Source organism: Doryrhamphus excisus, unplaced genomic scaffold, assembly GCF_030265055.1.
Source record: "Doryrhamphus excisus isolate RoL2022-K1 unplaced genomic scaffold, RoL_Dexc_1.0 HiC_scaffold_25, whole genome shotgun sequence".
In the NCBI taxonomy this organism is placed as follows: domain Eukaryota; kingdom Metazoa; phylum Chordata; class Actinopteri; order Syngnathiformes; family Syngnathidae; genus Doryrhamphus; species Doryrhamphus excisus.
In genome coordinates, this window is record NW_026652243.1 from 693,084 (window position 1) to 702,922 (window position 9,839).

At 52.3% G+C, this 9,839-nt stretch overlaps 30 non-coding genes and 13 pseudogenes across 30 annotated transcripts; all 43 read left to right on the forward strand.

Moving 5' to 3' along the window:
* The first annotated feature begins 83 nt into the window (after positions 1–83).
* LOC131116722 (5S ribosomal RNA) lies at positions 84–202 on the forward strand. The gene has a single exon (XR_009123961.1). It is a non-coding gene; the product is annotated as a 5S ribosomal RNA (ribosomal RNA).
* Positions 203–314: 112 nt separating this feature from the next.
* On the forward strand, positions 315–433 carry LOC131114692 (5S ribosomal RNA). Its single transcript, XR_009121995.1, has one exon. It is a non-coding gene; the product is annotated as a 5S ribosomal RNA (ribosomal RNA).
* A 112-nt stretch (positions 434–545) lies between these two features.
* Positions 546–664, forward strand: LOC131117701 (5S ribosomal RNA). Its single transcript, XR_009124911.1, has one exon. It is a non-coding gene; the product is annotated as a 5S ribosomal RNA (ribosomal RNA).
* A 112-nt stretch (positions 665–776) lies between these two features.
* Positions 777–895, forward strand: LOC131118387 (5S ribosomal RNA). The gene has a single exon (XR_009125550.1). It is a non-coding gene; the product is annotated as a 5S ribosomal RNA (ribosomal RNA).
* A 112-nt stretch (positions 896–1,007) lies between these two features.
* On the forward strand, positions 1,008–1,116 carry LOC131113374 (5S ribosomal RNA; annotated as a pseudogene).
* Positions 1,117–1,228: 112 nt separating this feature from the next.
* LOC131114621 (5S ribosomal RNA) lies at positions 1,229–1,347 on the forward strand. Its single transcript, XR_009121927.1, has one exon. It is a non-coding gene; the product is annotated as a 5S ribosomal RNA (ribosomal RNA).
* Positions 1,348–1,459: 112 nt separating this feature from the next.
* LOC131118126 (5S ribosomal RNA) lies at positions 1,460–1,578 on the forward strand. Its single transcript, XR_009125295.1, has one exon. It is a non-coding gene; the product is annotated as a 5S ribosomal RNA (ribosomal RNA).
* A 112-nt stretch (positions 1,579–1,690) lies between these two features.
* LOC131113194 (5S ribosomal RNA) lies at positions 1,691–1,799 on the forward strand (annotated as a pseudogene).
* A 112-nt stretch (positions 1,800–1,911) lies between these two features.
* LOC131114623 (5S ribosomal RNA) lies at positions 1,912–2,030 on the forward strand. Its single transcript, XR_009121929.1, has one exon. It is a non-coding gene; the product is annotated as a 5S ribosomal RNA (ribosomal RNA).
* A 112-nt stretch (positions 2,031–2,142) lies between these two features.
* Positions 2,143–2,261, forward strand: LOC131118910 (5S ribosomal RNA). The gene has a single exon (XR_009126051.1). It is a non-coding gene; the product is annotated as a 5S ribosomal RNA (ribosomal RNA).
* Positions 2,262–2,373: 112 nt separating this feature from the next.
* On the forward strand, positions 2,374–2,482 carry LOC131113375 (5S ribosomal RNA; annotated as a pseudogene).
* Positions 2,483–2,594: 112 nt separating this feature from the next.
* Positions 2,595–2,713, forward strand: LOC131114624 (5S ribosomal RNA). The gene has a single exon (XR_009121930.1). It is a non-coding gene; the product is annotated as a 5S ribosomal RNA (ribosomal RNA).
* A 112-nt stretch (positions 2,714–2,825) lies between these two features.
* On the forward strand, positions 2,826–2,944 carry LOC131118127 (5S ribosomal RNA). The gene has a single exon (XR_009125296.1). It is a non-coding gene; the product is annotated as a 5S ribosomal RNA (ribosomal RNA).
* A 112-nt stretch (positions 2,945–3,056) lies between these two features.
* Positions 3,057–3,165, forward strand: LOC131112559 (5S ribosomal RNA; annotated as a pseudogene).
* Positions 3,166–3,277: 112 nt separating this feature from the next.
* Positions 3,278–3,396, forward strand: LOC131116733 (5S ribosomal RNA). Its single transcript, XR_009123972.1, has one exon. It is a non-coding gene; the product is annotated as a 5S ribosomal RNA (ribosomal RNA).
* A 112-nt stretch (positions 3,397–3,508) lies between these two features.
* On the forward strand, positions 3,509–3,627 carry LOC131114704 (5S ribosomal RNA). The gene has a single exon (XR_009122006.1). It is a non-coding gene; the product is annotated as a 5S ribosomal RNA (ribosomal RNA).
* A 112-nt stretch (positions 3,628–3,739) lies between these two features.
* Positions 3,740–3,858, forward strand: LOC131117304 (5S ribosomal RNA). The gene has a single exon (XR_009124526.1). It is a non-coding gene; the product is annotated as a 5S ribosomal RNA (ribosomal RNA).
* A 112-nt stretch (positions 3,859–3,970) lies between these two features.
* LOC131117385 (5S ribosomal RNA) lies at positions 3,971–4,089 on the forward strand. Its single transcript, XR_009124604.1, has one exon. It is a non-coding gene; the product is annotated as a 5S ribosomal RNA (ribosomal RNA).
* A 112-nt stretch (positions 4,090–4,201) lies between these two features.
* On the forward strand, positions 4,202–4,310 carry LOC131113196 (5S ribosomal RNA; annotated as a pseudogene).
* A 112-nt stretch (positions 4,311–4,422) lies between these two features.
* Positions 4,423–4,541, forward strand: LOC131116798 (5S ribosomal RNA). The gene has a single exon (XR_009124034.1). It is a non-coding gene; the product is annotated as a 5S ribosomal RNA (ribosomal RNA).
* A 112-nt stretch (positions 4,542–4,653) lies between these two features.
* LOC131118608 (5S ribosomal RNA) lies at positions 4,654–4,772 on the forward strand. The gene has a single exon (XR_009125769.1). It is a non-coding gene; the product is annotated as a 5S ribosomal RNA (ribosomal RNA).
* A 112-nt stretch (positions 4,773–4,884) lies between these two features.
* On the forward strand, positions 4,885–4,993 carry LOC131113377 (5S ribosomal RNA; annotated as a pseudogene).
* A 112-nt stretch (positions 4,994–5,105) lies between these two features.
* On the forward strand, positions 5,106–5,224 carry LOC131114625 (5S ribosomal RNA). Its single transcript, XR_009121931.1, has one exon. It is a non-coding gene; the product is annotated as a 5S ribosomal RNA (ribosomal RNA).
* Positions 5,225–5,336: 112 nt separating this feature from the next.
* LOC131118128 (5S ribosomal RNA) lies at positions 5,337–5,455 on the forward strand. Its single transcript, XR_009125297.1, has one exon. It is a non-coding gene; the product is annotated as a 5S ribosomal RNA (ribosomal RNA).
* Positions 5,456–5,567: 112 nt separating this feature from the next.
* On the forward strand, positions 5,568–5,676 carry LOC131112560 (5S ribosomal RNA; annotated as a pseudogene).
* Positions 5,677–5,788: 112 nt separating this feature from the next.
* Positions 5,789–5,907, forward strand: LOC131116745 (5S ribosomal RNA). Its single transcript, XR_009123985.1, has one exon. It is a non-coding gene; the product is annotated as a 5S ribosomal RNA (ribosomal RNA).
* A 112-nt stretch (positions 5,908–6,019) lies between these two features.
* On the forward strand, positions 6,020–6,138 carry LOC131114715 (5S ribosomal RNA). Its single transcript, XR_009122018.1, has one exon. It is a non-coding gene; the product is annotated as a 5S ribosomal RNA (ribosomal RNA).
* A 112-nt stretch (positions 6,139–6,250) lies between these two features.
* On the forward strand, positions 6,251–6,369 carry LOC131115481 (5S ribosomal RNA). The gene has a single exon (XR_009122758.1). It is a non-coding gene; the product is annotated as a 5S ribosomal RNA (ribosomal RNA).
* A 112-nt stretch (positions 6,370–6,481) lies between these two features.
* LOC131113197 (5S ribosomal RNA) lies at positions 6,482–6,590 on the forward strand (annotated as a pseudogene).
* Positions 6,591–6,702: 112 nt separating this feature from the next.
* LOC131115321 (5S ribosomal RNA) lies at positions 6,703–6,821 on the forward strand. The gene has a single exon (XR_009122602.1). It is a non-coding gene; the product is annotated as a 5S ribosomal RNA (ribosomal RNA).
* Positions 6,822–6,933: 112 nt separating this feature from the next.
* LOC131118609 (5S ribosomal RNA) lies at positions 6,934–7,052 on the forward strand. The gene has a single exon (XR_009125770.1). It is a non-coding gene; the product is annotated as a 5S ribosomal RNA (ribosomal RNA).
* Positions 7,053–7,164: 112 nt separating this feature from the next.
* On the forward strand, positions 7,165–7,273 carry LOC131113378 (5S ribosomal RNA; annotated as a pseudogene).
* Positions 7,274–7,385: 112 nt separating this feature from the next.
* Positions 7,386–7,504, forward strand: LOC131114626 (5S ribosomal RNA). Its single transcript, XR_009121932.1, has one exon. It is a non-coding gene; the product is annotated as a 5S ribosomal RNA (ribosomal RNA).
* A 112-nt stretch (positions 7,505–7,616) lies between these two features.
* On the forward strand, positions 7,617–7,735 carry LOC131118129 (5S ribosomal RNA). The gene has a single exon (XR_009125298.1). It is a non-coding gene; the product is annotated as a 5S ribosomal RNA (ribosomal RNA).
* Positions 7,736–7,847: 112 nt separating this feature from the next.
* Positions 7,848–7,956, forward strand: LOC131112561 (5S ribosomal RNA; annotated as a pseudogene).
* Positions 7,957–8,068: 112 nt separating this feature from the next.
* Positions 8,069–8,187, forward strand: LOC131116758 (5S ribosomal RNA). The gene has a single exon (XR_009123996.1). It is a non-coding gene; the product is annotated as a 5S ribosomal RNA (ribosomal RNA).
* A 112-nt stretch (positions 8,188–8,299) lies between these two features.
* Positions 8,300–8,418, forward strand: LOC131114727 (5S ribosomal RNA). The gene has a single exon (XR_009122030.1). It is a non-coding gene; the product is annotated as a 5S ribosomal RNA (ribosomal RNA).
* Positions 8,419–8,530: 112 nt separating this feature from the next.
* On the forward strand, positions 8,531–8,639 carry LOC131113198 (5S ribosomal RNA; annotated as a pseudogene).
* Positions 8,640–8,751: 112 nt separating this feature from the next.
* On the forward strand, positions 8,752–8,870 carry LOC131118130 (5S ribosomal RNA). Its single transcript, XR_009125299.1, has one exon. It is a non-coding gene; the product is annotated as a 5S ribosomal RNA (ribosomal RNA).
* Positions 8,871–8,982: 112 nt separating this feature from the next.
* On the forward strand, positions 8,983–9,091 carry LOC131112562 (5S ribosomal RNA; annotated as a pseudogene).
* A 112-nt stretch (positions 9,092–9,203) lies between these two features.
* Positions 9,204–9,322, forward strand: LOC131116769 (5S ribosomal RNA). Its single transcript, XR_009124007.1, has one exon. It is a non-coding gene; the product is annotated as a 5S ribosomal RNA (ribosomal RNA).
* A 112-nt stretch (positions 9,323–9,434) lies between these two features.
* Positions 9,435–9,543, forward strand: LOC131113199 (5S ribosomal RNA; annotated as a pseudogene).
* Positions 9,544–9,655: 112 nt separating this feature from the next.
* On the forward strand, positions 9,656–9,774 carry LOC131117893 (5S ribosomal RNA). The gene has a single exon (XR_009125096.1). It is a non-coding gene; the product is annotated as a 5S ribosomal RNA (ribosomal RNA).
* The last annotated feature ends 65 nt before the right edge of the window (positions 9,775–9,839 follow it).

Here is a 9,839-nt window from a genome sequence, read left to right on the forward strand (position 1 = left end):
AAAGGGCGCTGTTTGACACTTTTTGCTGGAGTCTAGTTTGGCCTGCGTTGCCTTCAAATAGGATCTTTTCAGTTGCCTTGGCAGCTTACAGCCATACTACCCTGAAAACGCCCGATCTCATCCGATCTCGGAAGCTAAGCAGGGGCGGGCCTGGTTAGTACTTGGATGGGAGACCGCCTGGGAATACCAGGTGCTGTAAGCTTTTTATGGTTTCTGCTCTTGACTGACAGCAGAGGGCGCTGTTTGACACTTTTTGCTGGAGTCTAGTTTGGCCTGCGTCGCCTTCAAATAGGATCTTTTCAGTTGCCTTGGCAGCTTACGGCCATACTACCCTGAAAACGCCCGATCTCATCCGATCTCGGAAGCTAAGCAGGGGCGGGCCTGGTTAGTACTTGGATGGGAGACCGCCTGGGAATACCAGGTGCTGTAAGCTTTTTATGGTTTCTGCTCTTGCCTGAAAGCAAAGGGCGCTGTTTGACACTTTTTGCCAGAGTCTAGTTTGGCCTGCGTCACCTTCAAATAGGATCTTTTCAGTTGACCTGGCAGCTTATGGCCATACTACCCTGAAAACGCCCGATCTCGTCCGATCTCGGAAGCTAAGCAGGGGCGGACCTGGTTAGTACTTGGATGGGAGACCGCCTGGGAATACCAGGTGCTGCAAGCTTTTTATGGTTTCTGCTCTTGCCTGACAGCAAAAGGCGCTGTTTGACACTTTTTGCCAGAGCCTAGTTTGGCCTGCGTCGCCTTCAAATAGGATCTTTTCAGTTGATCTGGCGGCTTACGGCCATACTACTCAGAAAAAGCCCGATCTCGTCCGATCTCGGAAGCTAAGCAGGGGCGGGCCTGGTTAGTACTTGGATGGGAGACCGCCTGGGAATACCAGGTGCTGTAAGCTTTATATGGTTTCTGCTCTTGCCTGACAGCAGAGGGCGCTGTTTGACACTTTTTGCTGGAGTCGAGTTTGGCCTGCGTCGCCTTCAAATAGGATCTTTTCAGTTGATCTGGCAGCTTACGGCCATACTACCCTGAAAACGCCCGATCTCGGACGCTAAGCAGGGGCGGGCCTGGTTGGTACTTGGATGGGAGACCGCCTGGGAATACCAGGTGCTGTAAGCTTTTTATGGTTTCTGCTCTTGCCTGACAGCAAAGGGCGCTGTTTGACACTTTTTGCCAGAGTCTAGTTTGGCCTGCGTCACCTTCAAATAGGATCTTTTCAGTTGACCTGGCAGCTTACGGCCATACTACCCTGAAAACGCCCGATCTCGTCCGATCTCGGAAGCTAAGCAGGGGCGGGCCTGGTTAGTACTTGGATGGGAGACCGCCTGGGAATACCAGGTGCTGTAAGCTTTTTATGGTTTCTGCTCTTGCCTGACAGCAGAGGGCGCTGTTTGACCCTTTTTGCTGGAGTCTAGTTTGGCCTGCGTCACCTTCAAATAGGATCTTTTCAGTTGACCTGGCAGCTTACGGCCATACTACCCTTAAAACGCCTGATCTCGTCCGATCTCGGAAGCTAAGCAGGGGCGGGCCTGGTTAGTGCTTGGATGGGAGACCGCCTGGGAATACCAGGTGCTGTAAGCTTTTTATGGTTTCTGCTCTTGCCTGACAGCAGAGGGCGCTGTTTGACACTTTTTGCTGGAGTCTAGTTTGGTCTGCGTCGCCTTCAAATAGGATCTTTTCAGTTGACCTGGCAGCTTACGGCCAAACTACCCTGAAAACGCCCGATCTCGGACGCTAAGCAGGGGCGGGCCTGGTTAGTACTTGGATGGGAGACCGCCTGGGAATACCAGGTGCTGTAAGCTTTTTATGGTTTCTGCTCTTGCCTGACAGCAAAGGGCGCTGTTTGACACTTTTTGCCAGAGTCTAGTTTGGCCTGCGTCACCTTCAAATAGGATCTTTTCAGTTGACCTGGCAGCTTACGGCCATACTACCCTGAAAACGCCCGATCTCGTCCGATCTCGGAAGCTAAGCAGGGGCGGGCCTGGTTAGTACTTGGATGGGAGACCGCCTGGGAATACCAGGTGCTGTAAGCTTTTTATGGTTTCTGCTCTTGCCTGACAGCAGAGGGCGCTGTTTGACCCTTTTTGCTGGAGTCTAGTTTGGCCTGCGTCACCTTCAAATAGGATATTTTCAGTTGACCTGGCAGCTTACGGACATACTACCCTGAAAAAGCCCGATCTCGTCCGATCTCGGAAGCTAAGCAGGGGCGGACCTGGTTAGTACTTGGATGGGAGACCGCCTAGGAATACCAGGTGCTGTAAGCTTTTTATGGTTTCTGCTCTTGCCTGACAGCAAAAGGCGCTGTTTGACACTTTTTGCCAGAGCCTAGTTTGGCCTGCGTCGCCTTCAAATAGGATCTTTTCAGTTGATCTGGCAGCTTACGGCCATACTACCCTGAAAACGCCCGATCTCGGACGCTAAGCAGGGGCGGGCCTGGTTGGTACTTGGATGGGAGACCGCCTGGGAATACCAGGTGCTGTAAGCTTTTTATGGTTTCTGCTCTTGCCTGACAGCAAAGGGCGCTGTTTGACACTTTTTGCCAGAGTCTAGTTTGGCCTGCGTCACCTTCAAATAGGATCTTTTCAGTTGACCTGGCAGCTTACGGCCATACTACCCTGAAAACGCCCGATCTCGTCCGATCTCGGAAGCTAAGCAGGGGCGGGCCTGGTTAGTACTTGGATGGGAGACCGCCTGGGAATACCAGGTGCTGTAAGCTTTTTATGGTTTCTGCTCTTGCCTGACAGCAGAGGGCGCTGTTTGACCCTTTTTGCTGGAGTCTAGTTTGGCCTGCGTCACCTTCAAATAGGATCTTTTCAGTTGACCTGGCAGCTTACGGCCATACTACCCTTAAAACGCCTGATCTCGTCCGATCTCGGAAGCTAAGCAGGGGCGGGCCTGGTTAGTGCTTGGATGGGAGACCGCCTGGGAATACCAGGTGCTGTAAGCTTTTTATGGTTTCTGCTCTTTCCTGACAGCAGAGGGCGCTGTTTGACACTTTTTGCTGGAGTCTAGTTTGGCCTGCGTCGCCTTCAAATAGGATCTTTTCAGTTGATCTGGCAGCTTACGGCCATACTACCCTGAAAACGCCCGATCTCGGACGCTAAGCAGGGGCGGGCCTGGTTAGTACTTGGATGGGAGACCGCCTGGGAATACCAGGTGCTGTAAGCTTTTTATAGTTTCTGCTCTTGCCTGACAGCAAAGGGCGCTGTTTGACACTTTTTGCTGGAGTCTAGTTTGGCCTGCGTTGCCTTCAAATAGGATCTTTTCAGTTGCCTTGGCAGCTTACAGCCATACTACCCTGAAAACGCCCGATCTCATCCGATCTCGGAAGCTAAGCAGGGGCGGGCCTGGTTAGTACTTGGATGGGAGACCGCCTGGGAATACCAGGTGCTGTAAGCTTTTTATGGTTTCTGCTCTTGACTGACAGCAGAGGGCGCTGTTTGACACTTTTTGCTGGAGTCTAGTTTGGCCTGCGTCGCCTTCAAATAGGATCTTTTCAGTTGCCTTGGCAGCTTACGGCCATACTACCCTGAAAACGCCCGATCTCATCCGATCTCGGAAGCTAAGCAGGGGCGGGCCTGGTTAGTACTTGGATGGGAGACCGCCTGGGAATACCAGGTGCTGTAAGCTTTTTATGGTTTCTGCTCTTGCCTGAAAGCAAAGGGCGCTGTTTGACACTTTTTGCCAGAGTCTAGTTTGGCCTGCGTCACCTTCAAATAGGATCTTTTCAGTTGACCTGGCAGCTTACGGCCATACTACCCTGAAAACGCCCGATCTCGTCCGATCTCGGAAGCTAAGCAGGGGCGGACCTGGTTAGTACTTGGATGGGAGACCGCCTGGGAATACCAGGTGCTGCAAGCTTTTTATGGTTTCTGCTCTTGCCTGACAGCAAAAGGCGCTGTTTGACACTTTTTGCCAGAGCCTAGTTTGGCCTGCGTCGCCTTCAAATAGGATCTTTTCAGTTGATCTGGCAGCTTACGGCCATACTATCCTGAAAAAGCCCGATCTCGTCCGATCTCGGAAGCTAAGCAGGGGCGGGCCTGGTTAGTACTTGGATGGGAGACCGCCTGGGAATACCAGGTGCTGTAAGCTTTTTATGGTTTCTGCTCTTGCCTGACAGCAGAGGGCGCTGTTTGACACTTTTTGCTGGAGTCTAGTTTGGTCTGCGTCGCCTTCAAATAGGATCTTTTCAGTTGACCTGGCAGCTTACGGCCAAACTACCCTGAAAACGCCCGATCTCGGACGCTAAGCAGGGGCGGGCCTGGTTAGTACTTGGATGGGAGACCGCCTGGGAATACCAGGTGCTGTAAGCTTTTTATGGTTTCTGCTCTTGCCTGACAGCAAAGGGCGCTGTTTGACACTTTTTGCCAGAGTCTAGTTTGGCCTGCGTCACCTTCAAATAGGATCTTTTCAGTTGACCTGGCAGCTTACGCCCATACTACCCTGAAAACGCCCGATCTCGTCCGATCTCGGAAGCTAAGCAGGGGCGGGCCTGGTTAGTACTTGGATGGGAGACCGCCTGGGAATACCAGGTGCTGTAAGCTTTTTATGGTTTCTGCTCTTGCCTGACAGCAGAGGGCGCTGTTTGACCCTTTTTGCTGGAGTCTAGTTTGGCCTGCGTCACCTTCAAATAGGATATTTTCAGTTGACCTGGCAGCTTACGGACATACTACCCTGAAAAAGCCCGATCTCGTCCGATCTCGGAAGCTAAGCAGGGGCGGACCTGGTTAGTACTTGGATGGGAGACCGCCTGGGAATACCAGGTGCTGTAAGCTTTTTATGGTTTCTGCTCTTGCCTGACAGCAAAAGGCGCTGTTTGACACTTTTTGCCAGAGCCTAGTTTGGCCTGCGTCGCCTTCAAATAGGATCTTTTCAGTTGATCTGGCAGCTTACGGCCATACTACCCTGAAAACGCCCGATCTCGGACGCTAAGCAGGGGCGGGCCTGGTTGGTACTTGGATGGGAGACCGCCTGGGAATACCAGGTGCTGTAAGCTTTTTATGGTTTCTGCTCTTGCCTGACAGCAAAGGGCGCTGTTTGACACTTTTTGCCAGAGTCTAGTTTGGCCTGCGTCACCTTCAAATAGGATCTTTTCAGTTGACCTGGCAGCTTACGGCCATACTACCCTGAAAACGCCCGATCTCGTCCGATCTCGGAAGCTAAGCAGGGGCGGGCCTGGTTAGTACTTGGATGGGAGACCGCCTGGGAATACCAGGTGCTGTAAGCTTTTTATGGTTTCTGCTCTTGCCTGACAGCAGAGGGCGCTGATTGACCCTTTTTGCTGGAGTCTAGTTTGGCCTGCGTCACCTTCAAATAGGATCTTTTCAGTTGACCTGGCAGCTTACGGCCATACTACCCTTAAAACGCCTGATCTCGTCCGATCTCGGAAGCTAAGCAGGGGCGGGCCTGGTTAGTGCTTGGATGGGAGACCGCCTGGGAATACCAGGTGCTGTAAGCTTTTTATGGTTTCTGCTCTTTCCTGACAGCAGAGGGCGCTGTTTGACACTTTTTGCTGGAGTCTAGTTTGGCCTGCGTCGCCTTCAAATAGGATCTTTTCAGTTGATCTGGCAGCTTACGGCCATACTACCCTGAAAACGCCCGATCTCGGACGCTAAGCAGGGGCGGGCCTGGTTAGTACTTGGATGGGAGACCGCCTGGGAATACCAGGTGCTGTAAGCTTTTTATGGTTTCTGCTCTTGCCTGACAGCAAAGGGCGCTGTTTGACACTTTTTGCTGGAGTCTAGTTTGGCCTGCGTTGCCTTCAAATAGGATCTTTTCAGTTGCCTTGGCAGCTTACAGCCATACTACCCTGAAAACGCCCGATCTCATCCGATCTCGGAAGCTAAGCAGGGGCGGGCCTGGTTAGTACTTGGATGGGAGACCGCCTGGGAATACCAGGTGCTGTAAGCTTTTTATGGTTTCTGCTCTTGACTGACAGCAGAGGGCGCTGTTTGACACTTTTTGCTGGAGTCTAGTTTGGCCTGCGTCGCCTTCAAATAGGATCTTTTCAGTTGCCTTGGCAGCTTACGGCCATACTACCCTGAAAACGCCCGATCTCATCCGATCTCGGAAGCTAAGCAGGGGCGGGCCTGGTTAGTACTTGGATGGGAGACCGCCTGGGAATACCAGGTGCTGTAAGCTTTTTATGGTTTCTGCTCTTGCCTGAAAGCAGAGGGCGCTGTTTGACACTTTTTGCTGGAGTCTAGTTTGGCCTGCGTCGCCTTCAAATAGGATCTTTTCAGTTGCCCTGGCAGCTTACGGCCATACTACCCTGAAAACGCCCGATCTCGTCCGATCTCGGAAGCTAAGCAGGGGTGGGCCTGGTTAGTACTTGGATGGGAGACCGCCTGGGAATACCAGGTGCTGTAAGCTTTTTATGGTTTCTGCTCTTGCCTGACAGCAGAGGGCGCTGTTTGACACTTTTTGCTGGAGTCTAGTTTGGTCTGCGTCGCCTTCAAATAGGATCTTTTCAGTTGACCTGGCAGCTTACGGCCAAACTACCCTGAAAACGCCCGATCTCGGACGCTAAGCAGGGGCGGGCCTGGTTAGTACTTGGATGGGAGACCGCCTGGGAATACCAGGTGCTGTAAGCTTTTTATGGTTTCTGCTCTTGCCTGACAGCAAAGGGCGCTGTTTGACACTTTTTGCCAGAGTCTAGTTTGGCCTGCGTCACCTTCAAATAGGATCTTTTCAGTTGACCTGGCAGCTTACGGCCATACTACCCTGAAAACGCCCGATCTCGTCCGATCTCGGAAGCTAAGCAGGGGCGGGCCTGGTTAGTACTTGGGTGGGAGACCGCCTGGGAATACCAGGTGCTGTAAGCTTTTTATGGTTTCTGCTCTTGCCTGACAGCAGAGGGCGCTGTTTGACCCTTTTTGCTGGAGTCTTGTTTGGCCTGCGTCACCTTCAAATAGGATATTTTCAGTTGACCTGGCAGCTTACGGACATACTACCCTGAAAAAGCCCGATCTCGTCCGATCTCGGAAGCTAAGCAGGGGCGGACCTGGTTAGTACTTGGATGGGAGACCGCCTGGGAATACCAGGTGCTGTAAGCTTTTTATGGTTTCTGCTCTTGCCTGACAGCAAAAGGCGCTGTTTGACACTTTTTGCCAGAGCCTAGTTTGGCCTGCGTCGCCTTCAAATAGGATCTTTTCAGTTGATCTGGCAGCTTACGGCCATACTACCCTGAAAACGCCCGATCTCGGACGCTAAGCAGGGGCGGGCCTGGTTGGTACTTGGATGGGAGACCGCCTGGGAATACCAGGTGCTGTAAGCTTTTTATGGTTTCTGCTCTTGCCTGACAGCAAAGGGCGCTGTTTGACACTTTTTGCCAGAGTCTAGTTTGGCCTGCGTCACCTTCAAATAGGATCTTTTCAGTTGACCTGGCAGCTTACGGCCATACTACCCTGAAAACGCCCGATCTCGTCCGATCTCGGAAGCTAAGCAGGGGCGGGCCTGGTTAGTACTTGGATGGGAGACCGCCTGGGAATACCAGGTGCTGTAAGCTTTTTATGGTTTCTGCTCTTGCCTGACAGCAGAGGGCGCTGTTTGACCCTTTTTGCTGGAGTCTAGTTTGGCCTGCGTCACCTTCAAATAGGATCTTTTCAGTTGACCTGGCAGCTTACGGCCATACTACCCTTAAAACGCCTGATCTCGTCCGATCTCGGAAGCTAAGCAGGGGCGGGCCTGGTTAGTGCTTGGATGGGAGACCGCCTGGGAATACCAGGTGCTGTAAGCTTTTTATGGTTTCTGCTCTTTCCTGACAGCAGAGGGCGCTGTTTGACACTTTTTGCTGGAGTCTAGTTTGGCCTGCGTCGCCTTCAAATAGGATCTTTTCAGTTGATCTGGCAGCTTACGGCCATACTACCCTGAAAACGCCCGATCTCGGACGCTAAGCAGGGGCGGGCCTGGTTAGTACTTGGATGGGAGACCGCCTGGGAATACCAGGTGCTGTAAGCTTTTTATGGTTTCTGCTCTTGCCTGACAGCAAAGGGCGCTGTTTGACACTTTTTGCTGGAGTCTAGTTTGGCCTGCGTTGCCTTCAAATAGGATCTTTTCAGTTGCCTTGGCAGCTTACAGCCATACTACCCTGAAAACGCCCGATCTCATCCGATCTCGGAAGCTAAGCAGGGGCGGGCCTGGTTAGTACTTGGATGGGAGACCGCCTGGGAATACCAGGTGCTGTAAGCTTTTTATGGTTTCTGCTCTTGACTGACAGCAGAGGGCGCTGTTTGACACTTTTTGCTGGAGTCTAGTTTGGCCTGCGTCGCCTTCAAATAGGATCTTTTCAGTTGCCTTGGCAGCTTACGGCCATACTACCCTGAAAACGCCCGATCTCATCCGATCTCGGAAGCTAAGCAGGGGCGGGCCTGGTTAGTACTTGGATGGGAGACCGCCTGGGAATACCAGGTGCTGTAAGCTTTTTATGGTTTCTGCTCTTGCCTGACAGCAGAGGGCGCTGTTTGACACTTTTTGCTGGAGTCTAGTTTGGTCTGCGTCGCCTTCAAATAGGATCTTTTCAGTTGACCTGGCAGCTTACGGCCAAACTACCCTGAAAACGCCCGATCTCGGACGCTAAGCAGGGGCGGGCCTGGTTAGTACTTGGATGGGAGACCGCCTGGGAATACCAGGTGCTGTAAGCTTTTTATGGTTTCTGCTCTTGCCTGACAGCAGAGGGCGCTGTTTGACCCTTTTTGCTGGAGTCTAGTTTGGCCTGCGTCACCTTCAAATAGGATCTTTTCAGTTGACCTGGCAGCTTACGGCCATACTACCCTTAAAACGCCTGATCTCGTCCGATCTCGGAAGCTAAGCAGGGGCGGGCCTGGTTAGTGCTTGGATGGGAGACCGCCTGGGAATACCAGGTGCTGTAAGCTTTTTATGGTTTCTGCTCTTTCCTGACAGCAGAGGGCGCTGTTTGACACTTTTTGCTGGAGTCTAGTTTGGCCTGCGTCGCCTTCAAATAGGATCTTTTCAGTTGATCTGGCAGCTTACGGCCATACTACCCTGAAAACGCCCGATCTCGGACGCTAAGCAGGGGCGGGCCTGGTTAGTACTTGGATGGGAGACCGCCTGGGAATACCAGGTGCTGTAAGCTTTTTATGGTTTCTGCTCTTGCCTGACAGCAAAGGGCGCTGTTTGACACTTTTTGCTGGAGTCTAGTTTGGCCTGCGTTGCCTTCAAATAGGATCTTTTCAGTTGCCTTGGCAGCTTACAGCCATACTACCCTGAAAACGCCCGATCTCATCCGATCTCGGAAGCTAAGCAGGGGCGGGCCTGGTTAGTACTTGGATGGGAGACCGCCTGGGAATACCAGGTGCTGTAAGCTTTTTATGGTTTCTGCTCTTGACTGACAGCAGAGGGCGCTGTTTGACACTTTTTGCTGGAGTCTACTTTGGTCTGCGTCGCCTTCAAATAGGATCTTTTCAGTTGACCTGGCAGCTTACGGCCAAACTACCCTGAAAACGCCCGATCTCGGACGCTAAGCAGGGGCGGGCCTGGTTAGTACTTGGATGGGAGACCGCCTGGGAATACCAGGTGCTGTAAGCTTTTTATGGTTTCTGCTCTTGCCTGACAGCAAAGGGCGCTGTTTGACACTTTTTGCCAGAGTCTAGTTTGGCCTGCGTCACCTTCAAATAGGATCTTTTCAGTTGACCTGGCAGCTTACGGCCATACTACCCTGAAAATGCCTGATCTCGTCCGCTCTCGGAAGCTAAGCAGGGGCGGGCCTGGTTAGTACTTGGATGGGAGACCGCCTGGGAATACCAGGTGCTGTAAGCTTTTTATGGTTTCTGCTCTTGCCTGACAGCAGAGGGCGCTGTTTGACCCTTTTTGCTGGAGTCTAG